The sequence below is a fragment of the Suncus etruscus genome, chromosome 15 (genome assembly GCF_024139225.1).
Source record: "Suncus etruscus isolate mSunEtr1 chromosome 15, mSunEtr1.pri.cur, whole genome shotgun sequence".
Lineage (NCBI taxonomy): Eukaryota > Metazoa > Chordata > Mammalia > Eulipotyphla > Soricidae > Suncus > Suncus etruscus.
The window spans coordinates 55,507,850-55,521,881 of NC_064862.1; the positions used below are offsets into that span (position 1 = coordinate 55,507,850).

The window sequence follows — 14,032 nt, forward strand, 5'->3', positions numbered from 1 at the left end:
ATTTTAGGTACATATTAACATTGAATCAGGGGAATACCCATCACCAAATTTGTCCTCCCCCATCCCAGTTCCCTTTCTGCAACCCATATACCCCACCATCAGCCCCTAGGCTGCTAGAGTAGGTGGACCCCTCTTTGTCTAGCTTAATATTAGTGGTCATATATCTGTTTGGTCCTGGTACCTTCCCTTGTTTCCCCCTCTATTTAAGAGGCAGAGCTAGATAAATCGAGTTATGTGGTTTTGTTTGAAAGAAAGAAAAGCAATAGAATGGGGTACAAAATAAGAAAACATAAGTAAATTAAAAAAAAGAAGTCAAATATGCTGAAAATGAGCAGAGACCTTCTACAGGCTTTCAACCTCAGTTTGAGAGAGGACATGAAAAAGGTAATTGAAACACCACAACAATACAGAAAGAAATATCAAATTAAATATCCAGTGGGCACTACAGCAATAAAGACAAGCACCACACAATAGTCTCGGTTCTGAAATCAAATCATGCTAGAGTGCAAAAAGAAAGAGAAAGATAAAATAAAATAAAAAGAAATAAAATAAAATTGGAGATATCAACTTCAATATCTACGCCAAAATAAAGACGTCAAAAAATCGATCAATCAATAAATAAATGTGTGGAAAGATGATTATTTTGTGTGTTTTTTCTCTCCCCCCCCCCTGCATAGGCACATTAAGTATTGGGGATATTATAGAGGAAATTCCCTTGGCCTAGGAGTTACAGGGTTTCTCCACCCCTGAAATATACTGTCATGGGATTAACTGTAGACTCCTTGCTCTCCCCTCGGTGCTTTTGTGGTGTATGAAAGACTTCTGCTTCGTCTTGGATGATAAAATCAGACCTCTGTATCTAGAGATCTTGGTGACTGTGCAGCTCAAGGAATGGAGCTGATGATGGAGTCTTTCTTTGTGATTCTAGGAGTTCTGCTTCTTCAGTGTCGTTTTAATCCAAATTAATGTTTTTTTTAATTCTTAGCTTCTAAAGTGATATTTTTTAAATGACCTGCTCATGTCATATCTTGCCAAAAGTCCTCCCATTCATAAACGAGCAAATCCCTTGCACACAGAATTTCTTCTTCCCTCCTAGGCCTATGCAGACATTACTAATCAACCACTGCTGTTTCTAGGGGAGCAAGATAGGGACCAATCTTTGTTCTGTTCTATTGGCACCAATAGAACAGAATTTTTCATTGCCTGTCTTGTTTCCACCTTTGTCTCACTGATTATCTCTCCCACCAGCTCATCAGGAATGAATATCTTAAACCCTAAAGAATTAGGGGGTCACTCATACTCATCATAGCTCTCTCTAGAATACTCCCTACAACTGTTCATATGAGTGTGCTAAGGAAGACTTTGATGTGTCCTGTCACTGAAACTCTGCCATTGGCTCCCATTCCAGGCTCATTTTCTTAGCCCCTAGCCCCTCTTCCCTTGTGCTCAGGCCCAGGCCCACCAGTGGTCACCAAATCTGATAGCACCAAGTCAGTTGCCTTGCCTGGTTTTATTGTTGTTGGTGGCTGTTTTACTGCCACTTGGGGATAATGATTTAGTCAACTTTGCATTCACAGCTCCCCCCAGGACTTGGCTGCAGTGTATCAAATGATGAATGCTTTTATCAAGCACACACTTGATAGACTCTCCAGACACCACCCCTTGCCATGTTCACAGTGTCTCTAAGAAAGATGCACCATCTTCTTCTTTGTACATGGGAGAAAATAGAGATCCTGAGACTTTAAATCATTTCTTCATCCAAGGTCACCAAGGGAAGACCCCATGTCTAGTTCAACTAGTTTTCTCGGGCGCTATTTGGCAATGTCTGGAGGCACAGCTGAGTAGACATGGGGGTCAGTGGGTAGATCAGAAATGCTGCTGAGCATTGGGGCACATAAGGACTGTCCCCCACTCCCAACAAACTCACTTAGCCCATCAGATGAGCAGCCCTGTGCATACATCCTCCCCATTACCATGACTTTCACCTTGAGCCTCTCCATACTGAGGCCTATTTGCTATGGGTCTTGCCCTGGCTTTGAGTCTCTGAGGTACACATGATCCAAACTTAGGAAGATATTTGAGGGTCATGGAGACTGGCTGGGAGGGTGGCTTACATCCAACCAATATCTTCCACTTCTAGAAACTTTGGATGAGATGTGGACCAAAGAGAGATCAATTCAAATGGTCCTTCCAATCTTTCCATCCCTCAGGGGGCCACCTCCAAACCCACTCGACACAGATTTCTAGCCACTGAAATAAAATACATACAAATTTCAGGGGGCAGAAGAGGAGGGTCATTGACAGCAGATGGTCTTGGGAACAAAGTCAACGGATCATCCAGAGGAACCCAAAGACCAGCTGATCGGCCCCATGGAGTCATCTGAGAGAGATTGGAGCCCTGAATGTTTCCATCAAGGCCTTGGAACTTCTGTTCCAGCCTGCAACTTTGCAGAATGCCAACATTATTTATTATTCATGGGGCATGGAAACGTACCCCAGTCTCCGAGTAATCTTTTTAAGCCTGCCAAAAGAGCCGGTGTTAATTGCTTACACTGGAACATATTTGCTGTTGGAAATGTCACACCATAATTATATCCCATTTCGCTGTCTGACAAGTAATATACTAAAAGAAAATTGGGTTTCTTCTTAGTCATTGTCTCCTTCTTGTGATATGTGAAGCCATCTTCATATTTGCTGCAGGCAATGAACAGGTGGCAAGTTTCTAGACTGCTCAGAAAGTTGGTTGGGAATCCTCATAGACTGGCTGGTGATGATCAGGATGGGCAGGCAGGCCTGGCACAGACAAAGGCATCCAGACTGGATGTTACTCAGGACCTAGGAGGTGAAGTTCTGGCTCAGTGCAAGGTTTATTCGCTGTCTCTTAAAGAATATTAGTCATTGTTTGAGCCAGAATTTCTGTTTCCTTCACGCTGGGCTATGCAGAGGGCACAGATAGTCTGTGAAAGAGGAAGCGATGAAGGTAGAATGCTTCCAGCACTCCTGGCCATGTGCTTCTAAGGGCAGAACAAATTGATAGAAAAACTTTCTGGTGAGAATTCCAGGGGTGCGAACCCATTGTAAACTGGAGAGGAAGGGACTCTGGGGAGAGATGGGACAGATGTGCATGTGTATGCTTGTGTGTGTGTGTGTGTATATATATATATGTGTGTGTGTGTGTTATATAAGTTGATGGGTTGTGAGGTCCTCCAGGGCAGAAAGATTCGTTTGATGGTTCTTTATAGAAGACTTGGGTATGCTTAGCTTCTCTGTAAACCAGGCTTGGCGAGCAGGGTGGCTGGGCTGAAAGGGGTTTGATTTGTTTGGAGCTGGTCTGTAAAGGCCCAGAAATTATAGGACCCAAAACTTTTCCTGTCTGGCCCTTGCAGAAGATGTGAACTCATCTTTACCTTAAGCCTGGGAGAAGAGGGGGTTCCCAGGGTACTCATTTACCTGTAGAAGGAGTCAAGCAGCTCTCTCCAGTGGTAGAGAGAAACACTTTCCCTCCATTAGCCCTGGAGAAAAGAGGAGAAGTGACACTGATGGAGGCAAGTGGCCTGTGCTGTCCCTGTTTTCCAGATTGGCACACTGAAGGGACTTGAGACCACAGAACCAGTCAGTTCACAGAGAGCCACTCTCCCAACTTGCAAGTAAAAAGTATGTTTCTTTTTTTTTGGTCTCTCTCATTATTTTACTTGTTTTGAGTTGATCAAAAAAAATGAGGGCCAAAGCTATAATAAGTAGGGATTTTGCCTTGTATGTGTCCAATTGGGTGTGATTCCCTGATATTCCAGGTGGTCCCCCCAAGCACCACTATTACTCATTCCTGAGCACAGAGCTAGGAGTGATGCCCAAGCATTACTGGATGTGGCCCAGGAAAACAAAAAACTAACCCTCTGCCTGTCACTCATCTCCCCAACATCCTTTTCCTCTCACTTCAAGAACTGGCACCACAAGGTTTTTTGTTTTATGTTTTGGGGTTTGTTTTTGTTTTTTGGCCCACATTCGGCAGTGCTAAAAAGCCTTGCTCCTGGCTCTCATGCTGGGAATGAAACTCAGGTTAGGTGCATACAAGGCAGTACACTATCCACTGTACTATCATTCTGTCCCCTTTTGCTTGAAAAAAAAAATGAAATAATTGTGGAGAGAGTGAAAGGGAGAGGGACAGAGAAAGAGGGAGAACACTTTGATTTTAGGAGAGCCTTCTTGTTAAGCTTGAGGTGCCAGGTCAGGGCCCAGGATGGAATGGCCTGCCAGCATGGGGCCTTGTGTTGTGAAGGGCTCTGGCCCTGAGTCCACATCAGGAGCTCCTGTTGTATCTGGCAGTGTGTGAGAGAGCTTCTCCTGAGTGCCCTCTAGAGTAGGCCAGACTGCTCAGACTAGAAGGCACAGGTGCTGAATCAGGGCATAACTGGGGCCCTAGCAGGGGATTGGACGCTTCTTGGCATCTTCCCCCAGAAAGTGAGTATAGCCCCCAGATATTTGTACTTGTTCATGCATTTCTCCAATAAGCAAGTATCTGAGAGCTGGGAATGGAGCAATAGTACAATGGGAAGGGAGCTTGCCTTGCACACAACTGACCTGGGTTCAATCCATAGCACCCTATAGTGTTCCCAAGCATTGCCAGGAATGATCTCTGTACAGAGCCAGGAGTAAACCCTGAGCTCACCTGTGTTGACCCAGACCTCTCTCTCCTCATTATAGGAGTCTCTGGGGAGATCAGGCTAATAGCATGCTGCCCTCTGTGCTTTACTTTCCTCAAGGGTCTGGCTGGATGCTGGCAGGAGATGGGCACCCCAAAGAGAAGTCTGCAAGCTCAGAGTTACTCCAATGTACCCTTTCCTAACTACTCTGTGGATTCACTGTGGATGCCATAGGAAATCCAGTTGGGGAAGGTTCAGGGCCAGTGCTGGCCTGGCCCTGGTACTCTCCCCACCTTCACCACCCAAAGGTGCCGCCATGGGCCATGCCTGCTGCTGTCATGCAAGAACCTATATTGTATGAGGCTTCAAGCAGGAGGACATGTTTCTCTCTCCTGGGATGGGGCCTGCTGCTGGGACCCACTGCCCACCGTCCTCCTGTTGCCTCACCTTCTCTCACCTATAATGCCCGACATGGCCTTGCCCTCCTGTACAAAGACAGTGTTGGGAATATCCAAAGGAGAGAGGACGGGAGGTATCCAGAGGTCAGGTCTAGAACTCATGGTCATTCCTCACTCCTCCATGCCACTGGCCACAGTGCAGGCTGTCATAGCTGCAAAAGATATTGGAAGGTATATTCTATCCAGATACTAGTAATAAATGGGGGCCAGGAAGACCCTCAAGGATCTTCTTGCTTTACTATTTTGGCCCTGATTGCCGCCATTTCTGTTTTTTATAGCCAAACCCAAAGTTGCCAGCCCCCCTCACCCCCTCTAAAAGTCCATGTGACCAGCCGGGTCATTTCTGGCTAAAGGGTCACCTTCCCCAGCCCAGAGTGTGTCTCAGGAAACTGCTCTCTGCTGGCGTGGCTGTGGCTCTGTCAGGGACACGGGACACAGGGGAGAGCAAGGTTAGTAATTTAGTTGTCACTGGCTGACAGGTTAGTCTTAGAATATGTTCCCTGCAATTCAGTGCTTTTGCGAGAGAGACAGAGAGAGGCACTTAACAAATGTCAGCATTTTTTGCCACCTTCTCTCCTGGCACAGCTGCCACACTGACATGACACTGGGCCCAATGCCCCTGCCCAAGACCTCAATGCTCTTACTGGCCCCCACCCCTGGCTTCACCCACACTATCCACCAGCTACCAGTAGCTTCCTCCTTCCCACTGTGACAACTTACAATATCTATGTAGACAGAATTCAGGAGTCCGAGGGCATGAGGTAAGTTGGCCCAGATCCAGAGGTGCATTTAAGCAAAAGGAGGGGCAAGAGGAGGAAAAAAAAAAGGAGGAGGAGGGTTGGAGTCATAGCATGGCAGGATGGAAATTTGCTTCGAATGTGGCCAGCCCAGATTCAATCCTTGGCAACTTCCTTGGGTTACTCAAGCCCCACTAGGAATGATGGCTGATTGCAGAGCCAGGAGTAAATCCTGATCATTGCTGATTATGATACGGAAACAATCAACAGAAAGTAAAAAAGAGAAGGAGAGTTAGAAAGATATGGCACACTGGGGCCAGAAAGATAGCACAGCAGGGAGAGCTTTTACCTTGTGGCCGACTCAGGTTCAATCCCCAGCATCCCATATGGTCCCATGAGCCTTTCAGGAGTCATTTCTGAGTGCAGATTCAAGAGTAACCCTGAAGTGCTGCCAGGTGTGCCCCCAAAAATATGAAGCATACTTCCTGTTCAGGCAGAAAATTTTGTTGCCCAGAGTGACCAGGATGGAGCACTGAAGACCCACTGTGATGATCCTGAGTCCCTGGAAGCTACCAGATTTCCTCCCACCTGTGTCACCACTGCTCATGTCCTTGTACAGAAAATGCTTAGGTGACCCAGCCGGTGACAGCTTGCACAACTTTTACTTTTACATATATATATGCAGTTTCAACTAATTCTACTCATTGATGCATTATTTAACCAAATGTCATTTCTCTGCCTTTCTCATTGAAGTATCATCTGTTCAGTTTACACATTGGTACACCCAGAAAATTAACATTACACGTGTTCTCTTTTGGAGCTGGCTGAATTTCATTTAATTGAAACTGTTGTCATTTGTCACTGGTTTTCCCCAGCTGCCGCCAGGCCCGCCCTGTCTCCTGGTGGCTTCTCTTAACTCCATTCTTCCCTAACTGTGCCAGAACCACTTCTCCCAGAGCTCACTTGCATCACATTTTGGCAAAGCTGGGAGAGGAGCAGGTGTTCCTAAAGAGGGTCTTATTTACAGAAGTATGTTTCCAGAAACCCACAACTCATACTAAGTCTCCTGGCCAGGACTAAGAGAAGTCAGGTACCCTGATCTTCTAGACTCTGTGATCAAGGAGAGATGGCAAGTGAGTCCCAAATCAACATGTTAGAGACTTGATTGAGATGTAATCAGAGCAGGGTGATGGTAATCTGTACTTCATTCCTGTAAAAAAGCAAATAGAAATCAAGGCGACTCATCCATCCATTCCATGTCATGCCATTTCACTCTATTCCATTGCCTTCCATGCCATATCATGCAATTTTTTCCCTTCCTTTCCATCCCATTTCATGCCCTTCCATTCCATTTTATTCTGTCGTTCCATTTCTTCCACTCCATTCATGTCATCCCTTTCTGCTCCTTCCAGTCCATCTCATTCCATTCCATGCTTTTCCATTCTATTCCATGCCATCCCATTTCACCAAACCACCTGCCCTGTTCTTCTGATATCACTGATGGGTACAAAGGTGGGCTTTACTCTAGAAGAGAAGGGGCCGTGTGATCTGAAGTCCCTCACTTCATGTCCTTCTCAAGACAGAGTAAGATAAGGGGAGCAGGCATCCCCCAGGGAGCAAGAAGCTCCATGAGCTGGAGGTACATCTCTGGGTTGAACTGATGGGGACTAGTGTAGCCATCCCACAATTCCCATCTCTGAAAGGCTGGTCCATAGAGGGTACATCTAGGCTTGTGGTTGAATCCTTCTGGTAAGTGTATGTTGGGGAAAGAAAAAAGCAAACAAAAATAAAACAAACTTCTAATATGTACTGTCCTTAGCTGTGGGGTGAAGTAGGGAGACTGTCATGCACAAGGTCTCAGAGAAGAACTTAAATGGCCTTAGTTATGATTACGATAAACTTCTCTCTCTTGCTTGCTCTCTCTCATTTTACAATAGGACTTTCAAAAATACAGAAAAATTAAGAAAAAACAAGAGTTTTTTCTGCATCGGCATTTGGGGAGTTGCCTCCCAAGCAATGCTTGGGATGAGTGGCCAGGCTCACTACTAGCCATATTCAACCAACTAAGCTGGAGAGTTCAGTACTCGGGTCCAGCCATGGTCAGGGTTCTCTGAGGTTTGGTTCTGGGTAGGTTGGGGAGGGTATGTTAGAGATGGGATTCCTGACCTGTGAAGTCAGTGGATGTGTAGAGGTCGAACACTTGGTCTTCCCACCCTGGTTTTCACTGTGGATCTGTGGATGGTGTTTGTGCAGAGCAGGTGCTTGCAGGGGTGAGACTGAAGATGGAGTCTAGAGAGATTCTCCACATCCCTGGGAGAACAGAGGGAGGATGCAGGGAAGGGGACTGATCTAATGCTGGGTCTAGAGTCCGCCCCTTGCAGATGTGAGATTCCTGGCCCCTCTATCCATCTGCAGGCTGCTGAGACAGTGTGGACATGACAAATGGGGGACGCCATCAGGAAGACATTTCTCTGCAGGATGAAGGCACCTGTAAACATATCTATGCTTTATGATCAGGAGGCAGCGGTAATGGTCCATAATGTGATTACTATAAGGGTTTTTATTAGGAAAATTCCAACCAATTCAGCTTTAATTAATGGAGTGTTATTGGGGAGTGTGATTCTCGCAGACTCCTGGGAGAGTGAGGGAAAATAAACCTGTTGTCAAGAATCATTACTCCGAGGACTAAATAAGCACCACTCTGTCCTTGGGGCTCCATCTATAATAAAAATAGATGACTCTACACATCTTCCGGGCACAAGGTTTACAGAGCCCAGGAGCACCTGCAGGAGCAGTACATAGAGAATGGAGGTGAAACGCAGGATAACTGGAAGAGTGTCTGAGCAGAGGTGACCACAGGGCAATCGAGTGAGAGATCATAGGGTGCAGCAGGCCACCACCCTATTCCCAGGTACGGATGCTGCCTCCCCACTCCCAGACATCGCTCACTGATTGGCTGAGGACTCCATGTCTGCCTCCCCTCTCCCAGACACAGCCCACTGTCCACTTCTCCATCCCTGAGAAATGCCCACTGATTCACTGGTGGGGTTCATGGCCCTCTTAGCTAACTCTTTGACAGTCATCCTGTGGGGTAGCCAGTTGCTCAGTGCTTAACCCACTCGACCTAAATCTCCATCCCCACTTCCTTACTGACTCCTGGCTCAGCTTGTAGCTCACAGCCCCCAGAAAGCACCCCTTGACTTTCCCAAGAGGTACCATTAATTGGCCACACAGAAAATGACCCCAGGCATGGACACTTTCAATCACTGGGGGTCTAGGTTCACCCAAGTTTGAGGACTGAAGACTTGGGTGAGAGTTGCCAAGGTGTGAGCACCTTTTGCTCCAAGCTGGATGGGACCAGAGAGAGGTCATGTTAAGTGAAATTAGTCAGAGGGAGGACAAATGTGGATGATCTCCTTCATGTGGCACCGAGAGAAACGAACTAAAGGAACAGATGGTGTCCAGTGAAAACAAACTTATGATTTAACAACAGAACTGAGCTTACCAAATGGGAAAGGGAAAGGCTTAGAAATGACCTAAGGGACAGGGGCTGAAGGCCAAGGAAACCCTGGTAGTGGTGAAAGGGGCATATGGGTCAGAAACTCTGTACACCAAGAACATAAACACGAATCCCATCATAACATATCATAAGAGAAAGAAGTGAATAGCATGGAAGATGGTTCCAAGGGCCAGTGTGCCTGTTTTGCAGGTTTGATCCCCATTGCTGCATGGTCCCCCAGCACCACCAGGAGGGAATATCCTCCTCCTCCAGTCAATTATCTGAGAGCAACCACTGAGCATGGTCAGGCAGGGCCCCCAAACCCAATTAATTTTCAGATGTTTTTGACCCAAGCAGGATCTAGTAGTCAGGAGTAACTGGGACCATAGTGACTTTTTGGTCTCCAGGTGAAGGGAGGACAACACCAGTGGACTGGACATAGAGCCTGCAGACAGCCCCACAACTCTCAGCCCCCACTGCCACCCTGTACATCCCCGGCAGAATGTCTGGGACCTAGTGAATTGCAGCAAAATGTTCCGTGCGCCATCAATATCTCCCCCACCACTTTCCACTTATTGAGCAAGTACATCATTAGAGTATCCCAGGGTTCTCGACAATAAAATCAATAAGACGGTTCAGCCATGGGCTGTGGTTTAATAACTCCTGATTTGAATAAGGGGGAACAAAACCAGTGAGTAGGAAAATTTTTTGCGTGCTTGGTGAGGGCGGGAGGGTCTGGAAGATAGGGCGTTGGGGGGGGGGGGAACCTTATCTCAGAGAGGAACAAAAAGAACAAGTGAGCTAATAGCCTTCTGTTTAGAGGATCAAGAGGTTGGGGGAGGGGAGGTACCCCAAAATGTGTCAGGAGGAAACTGGGTGTCCATTCACTGTGGTGGTTAGAAAGAAAAGAGGGTCCCAGAGGGGTTCACCTCCATATCTGCTCATTGGTATAGTGGGCAAATGACCAATACTGGCAACCCACCAGATCAGTGGATTAAGATGTTGTTCAGACAGCTAGGGCATGATTCTTTATTTTATATTTTTCTTTTAGTTTTGTGAACAGGTGTTTCTATTAGGCAGTCAGGGGTTAAAAAGACCCAGCTAGCCATCATTTTCCTTTGGAGATTTGAGGTCCACAGAGGCCTCCCTGTCCTCAGTTTTGGATTCAGAAGGCAGAGGTAGAGGACTGACAGTTATGTGGATGGCATCATCCCGGGATTTATGGATACAATACCATTGGAGAATGTGGTTCCTGGTGGAGGTGCTCAGCTTGGAGCATTCCAGAGGCCTATGTGCAGCTTCATTTTCGACCTGTGTAGAAGTGGCTGGGATCTAATGAAAAGCGGGGGTGTCGTGAGGACTCAAGAGAGGCAGCACCTCCCACCACGAGAAATTATTTGTCCTCTCCCCCAGCAGGTGAAGTTCAGTGAACCCTAATTGAAGGTCAGTGAACCTAATATGAAGTAGACACTCTGAGGCAGAATGGGGGTGGGGAGGTATCTGATGGTGCTTCTGGGCTAGGAACATTCTCAGGAGTCACCCCCAGAGGGTCTCTGACTCCAGCAGGGATTCACTCTCTCAGAGATGTAGGCTTTCTGCTCCAGCTCTGTGACTTTGGGCAAGTGCCTGACCCGATCTGAGCAAGTGGTGGGGATAGTTTCCACGGCAGCACTGTGCTGTCAGGGGAAGCCTGGGAGAGAACATTAATCACAACTAAAAAGGACAGCAGTGTTTAACAGACACCCTCCAGCCCCCCCACCCCCCACGGCTGAAGGATCCCCCCATCCCCAGGACCTAAAGCAAAAAACTCCCAATCAAACCCTCATGGACCGCTCCCAACTAGAAAGCAAATGTTATCTGGGCCTTCAAAGTTCGGACTTGGCCTTGGCTATCCCACCTGGTTTAACAAGCTCAGCACGTCCCTGGCTGGCAGTGAGCTGAAGGAGTCTAATTAATATTCCCAAGCTTCCTGCCTGCTTGTCCCAGCTCCTCCGGTTTAGCTGTATCCCCCTCCACCTGCCCTCTTAGCCTCCTTCTGTGGTTTGTTGCAAGAGATTCGCTTGTATCTTGGCTGTCATTTTATTTATTTTTTTTGTCTTGTTTTCTTTCCAGGGGGTGGGGTCATGCATGTGATGTTACTCATGTGATGTTATGTGCTCAGGGCTTATTCTTAGTTCTGCACTCAGGGATCACTTCTGGTGGAATTCAGGAAACCATATGTGTGCAGAGGATTGAACCCAAATGAGCAACCTGCATGGCAATTGCCCTATTCCTCTGTCCTACAGCCCTGGCGCAGGGCTGAGTGTGAAGGAAGGGACCAGCCCATAGAAGCCAGGGTTGCTTTGGTTGGTGCAGAAACTGCTCCAACCCAGCTACTCCCACATGCATGAGAAATGTGGTTTCAGGCAAAGTCTGCAGAGGGACATTCAGTTGCTGGCAAAAGGCTTAGGGGGACCTGGAGCCAGGCCTGTGGGTTTGAACCACAGGTGTGCCTTTTCATTGGGTGTGTTACAGATTGAAAACATGAACATTCACCCAGGTAGATGGGTCAATCATGAGGAAGGTCCAATGTGTGAGGGTCTTAGGTGGAGAAAAGGTCAGAAAGTGGTTGAGATCATCTCTATTTGGTGGTGCTCTGTGATTGTTATCTTTTAGACCCAGGGGTGATCTACTGTATGAACTGTCAAAGGATCAAATATCTTAGCCCCACTCAAGAAAAGCTTGAAGCAATAGGCCCAGCAACTCTGACCTCAACTCTCCAGCACTTCCTCTGTTCCTGTCTCTGAATCTGTCATGCCTTCCCTCCCTCCAGCACAACCTGAACACACTAAAATAATTCATCCTAGTTCCATCAGTCTACATCATTCTCTCCTGTCTATGCTTCCCACTTGGGTGAAAAGTTCTCAGAGACGAAGATTTTACACCCTGATTTTTCTTTTCCTAGTCCCCAGTCCTGTCCTTGTCATGTAATAAAACTGAATTAATATTGGATGGGTGGATGAGCTGATACATGGCCAGAAGAGTGGCCGCCTGGCTGGTTTGCTTGAAGAGTGATGGGGAGGTAGATGGTTGGATGGTTGGGTGGTTTTCAAGGTGGATGGGGAGCCACCTTGGCTGGATGAATGGATGGCTAAGTTGGAAGAGCTGGTGCATTCAAGACAGGGACCTGCAGCAGAGCCTGGGCCTCTCGAAAGTTTGCTTTTTCCCATTAAAAAATTGGGGGGGGGGAGAGATACCACAGTCAGAGGGCATTTGCCTTAGATGCAGCCTACCCAGGTTTGATCCCCAACATCCACATATAGTCCCCTGAGCACTGTCAGGAGTAAGATTCCTGTCTTAGAGCCAGGAGTAGCCCCTGAGCAACACAGGGGATAGCTCAACCCCCCCCCCAAATTAAAAATTAAAAATTGGAGATAATGGTGCCAACTTGCAGGGTGATAGTGAGTACTGAATGAAATACCACATAGATGTTCAGAGCTAGGCATTGTTACATCTGGCAGCAAGCCAAGATCCACCACCCTGGGCTGTTTGAAGGGTGCTAAGTGTTGCTTCAGCACAATACACTCAGCTCTTTCCCACCTCTTGTGATGCTTCGGCCCAGTGGGGTGTGGGTCTTGTGGCTTCTTCAGGGACTAGAGTCCAGAGTCATCTACTCTGGAATGGCCTGTGTAGGTTCTGGCTGTAGGAGTAAAGTGGGGTGGAAAATCTGGTGGTGGGGAGACTTCCTGCTGGCCTGGAAGGATTATGAGCCACACATGGGGAGCTGGACCTGTCCTTCTTCTCATCCCTTTACCTCTGACCTGAAGAGATGACAGGCTCTTGGAACCTTCCAGAAGGTTTTTCTCTCTTCTCTAGTAGCTTCTCTCCCAAAGAGTGGGAAGGATTGTGGAATCTTCTAGAAGGTTCTTCTCTCTTCTCTAAAAGCTTCAGCAGTGGGGCTGGAGAGATAGCATGGAGGTAAGGCGTTTGCCTTTCATGCAGAAGGATGGTTCGAATCCCGGTATCTCATATGGTCCCCTGTGCCTGCCAGGGACAATTTCTGAGCATGGAGTCAGGAGTAACCCCTGAGTACTGCTGGGTGTGACCCCCCCCAAAAAAATGCAGAGGGTTGTTCTGCATTATTAAAATAAATAAAATAAAATAAAAGCTTCAGCAGTGTCTGCTGCCCAGTCTTCTCAGCTAAGTAGGTTTGGTTGGGTTACATATCCCACACAGAGCCATGCAGGTGGCATATTCTGTTTGGCCGAGCCTAAGCCTGTGACCTTCTCTGATTTTGGTCATGGGAATGTGAAAAATAGAGTTGGGAGATAGTGCTTTCCTCAAAATATGACCAGGTTTCAGTTAAGTGGGACTAATCAGTTGAGAGACAACACTGGACTCACAATTGATGGTGCTATTTGTGGAACTCCCTGACAATGCTCAGGGGGTCCCAGAGCCATGCTTGAAAGTGTGTAGATCCAGAGATGTGATATATAGCAAGGACACAGGGACTACAAGGACCATTCAGAGGTACTGGCAGCCTCGTGGCACCAGGGTCGGACTCGTGGTCTTTTGTGACCCCCCTCATACTGCATCATGCCCTGCTATTTCTTCACCTACAACAGATGCTCTCAGGAGGACAGAGGAGTGGTTCCCCTTGAGCACAAGCCCTCGATCCCTGTGAAGTACTGCTTTCCACTTACCCGACCCCACTGCAGC

The 14,032-nt window shown here is 47.3% G+C and overlaps 1 protein-coding gene across 1 annotated transcript in view; it reads left to right on the forward strand.

Annotated features, from left to right (window-relative positions):
• The window catches only part of XYLT1 (xylosyltransferase 1), a 124,251-nt gene that overhangs the window by 66,484 nt on the left and 43,735 nt on the right, over positions 1-14,032 (forward strand). The gene's annotated exons all lie outside the window — the stretch shown is intronic.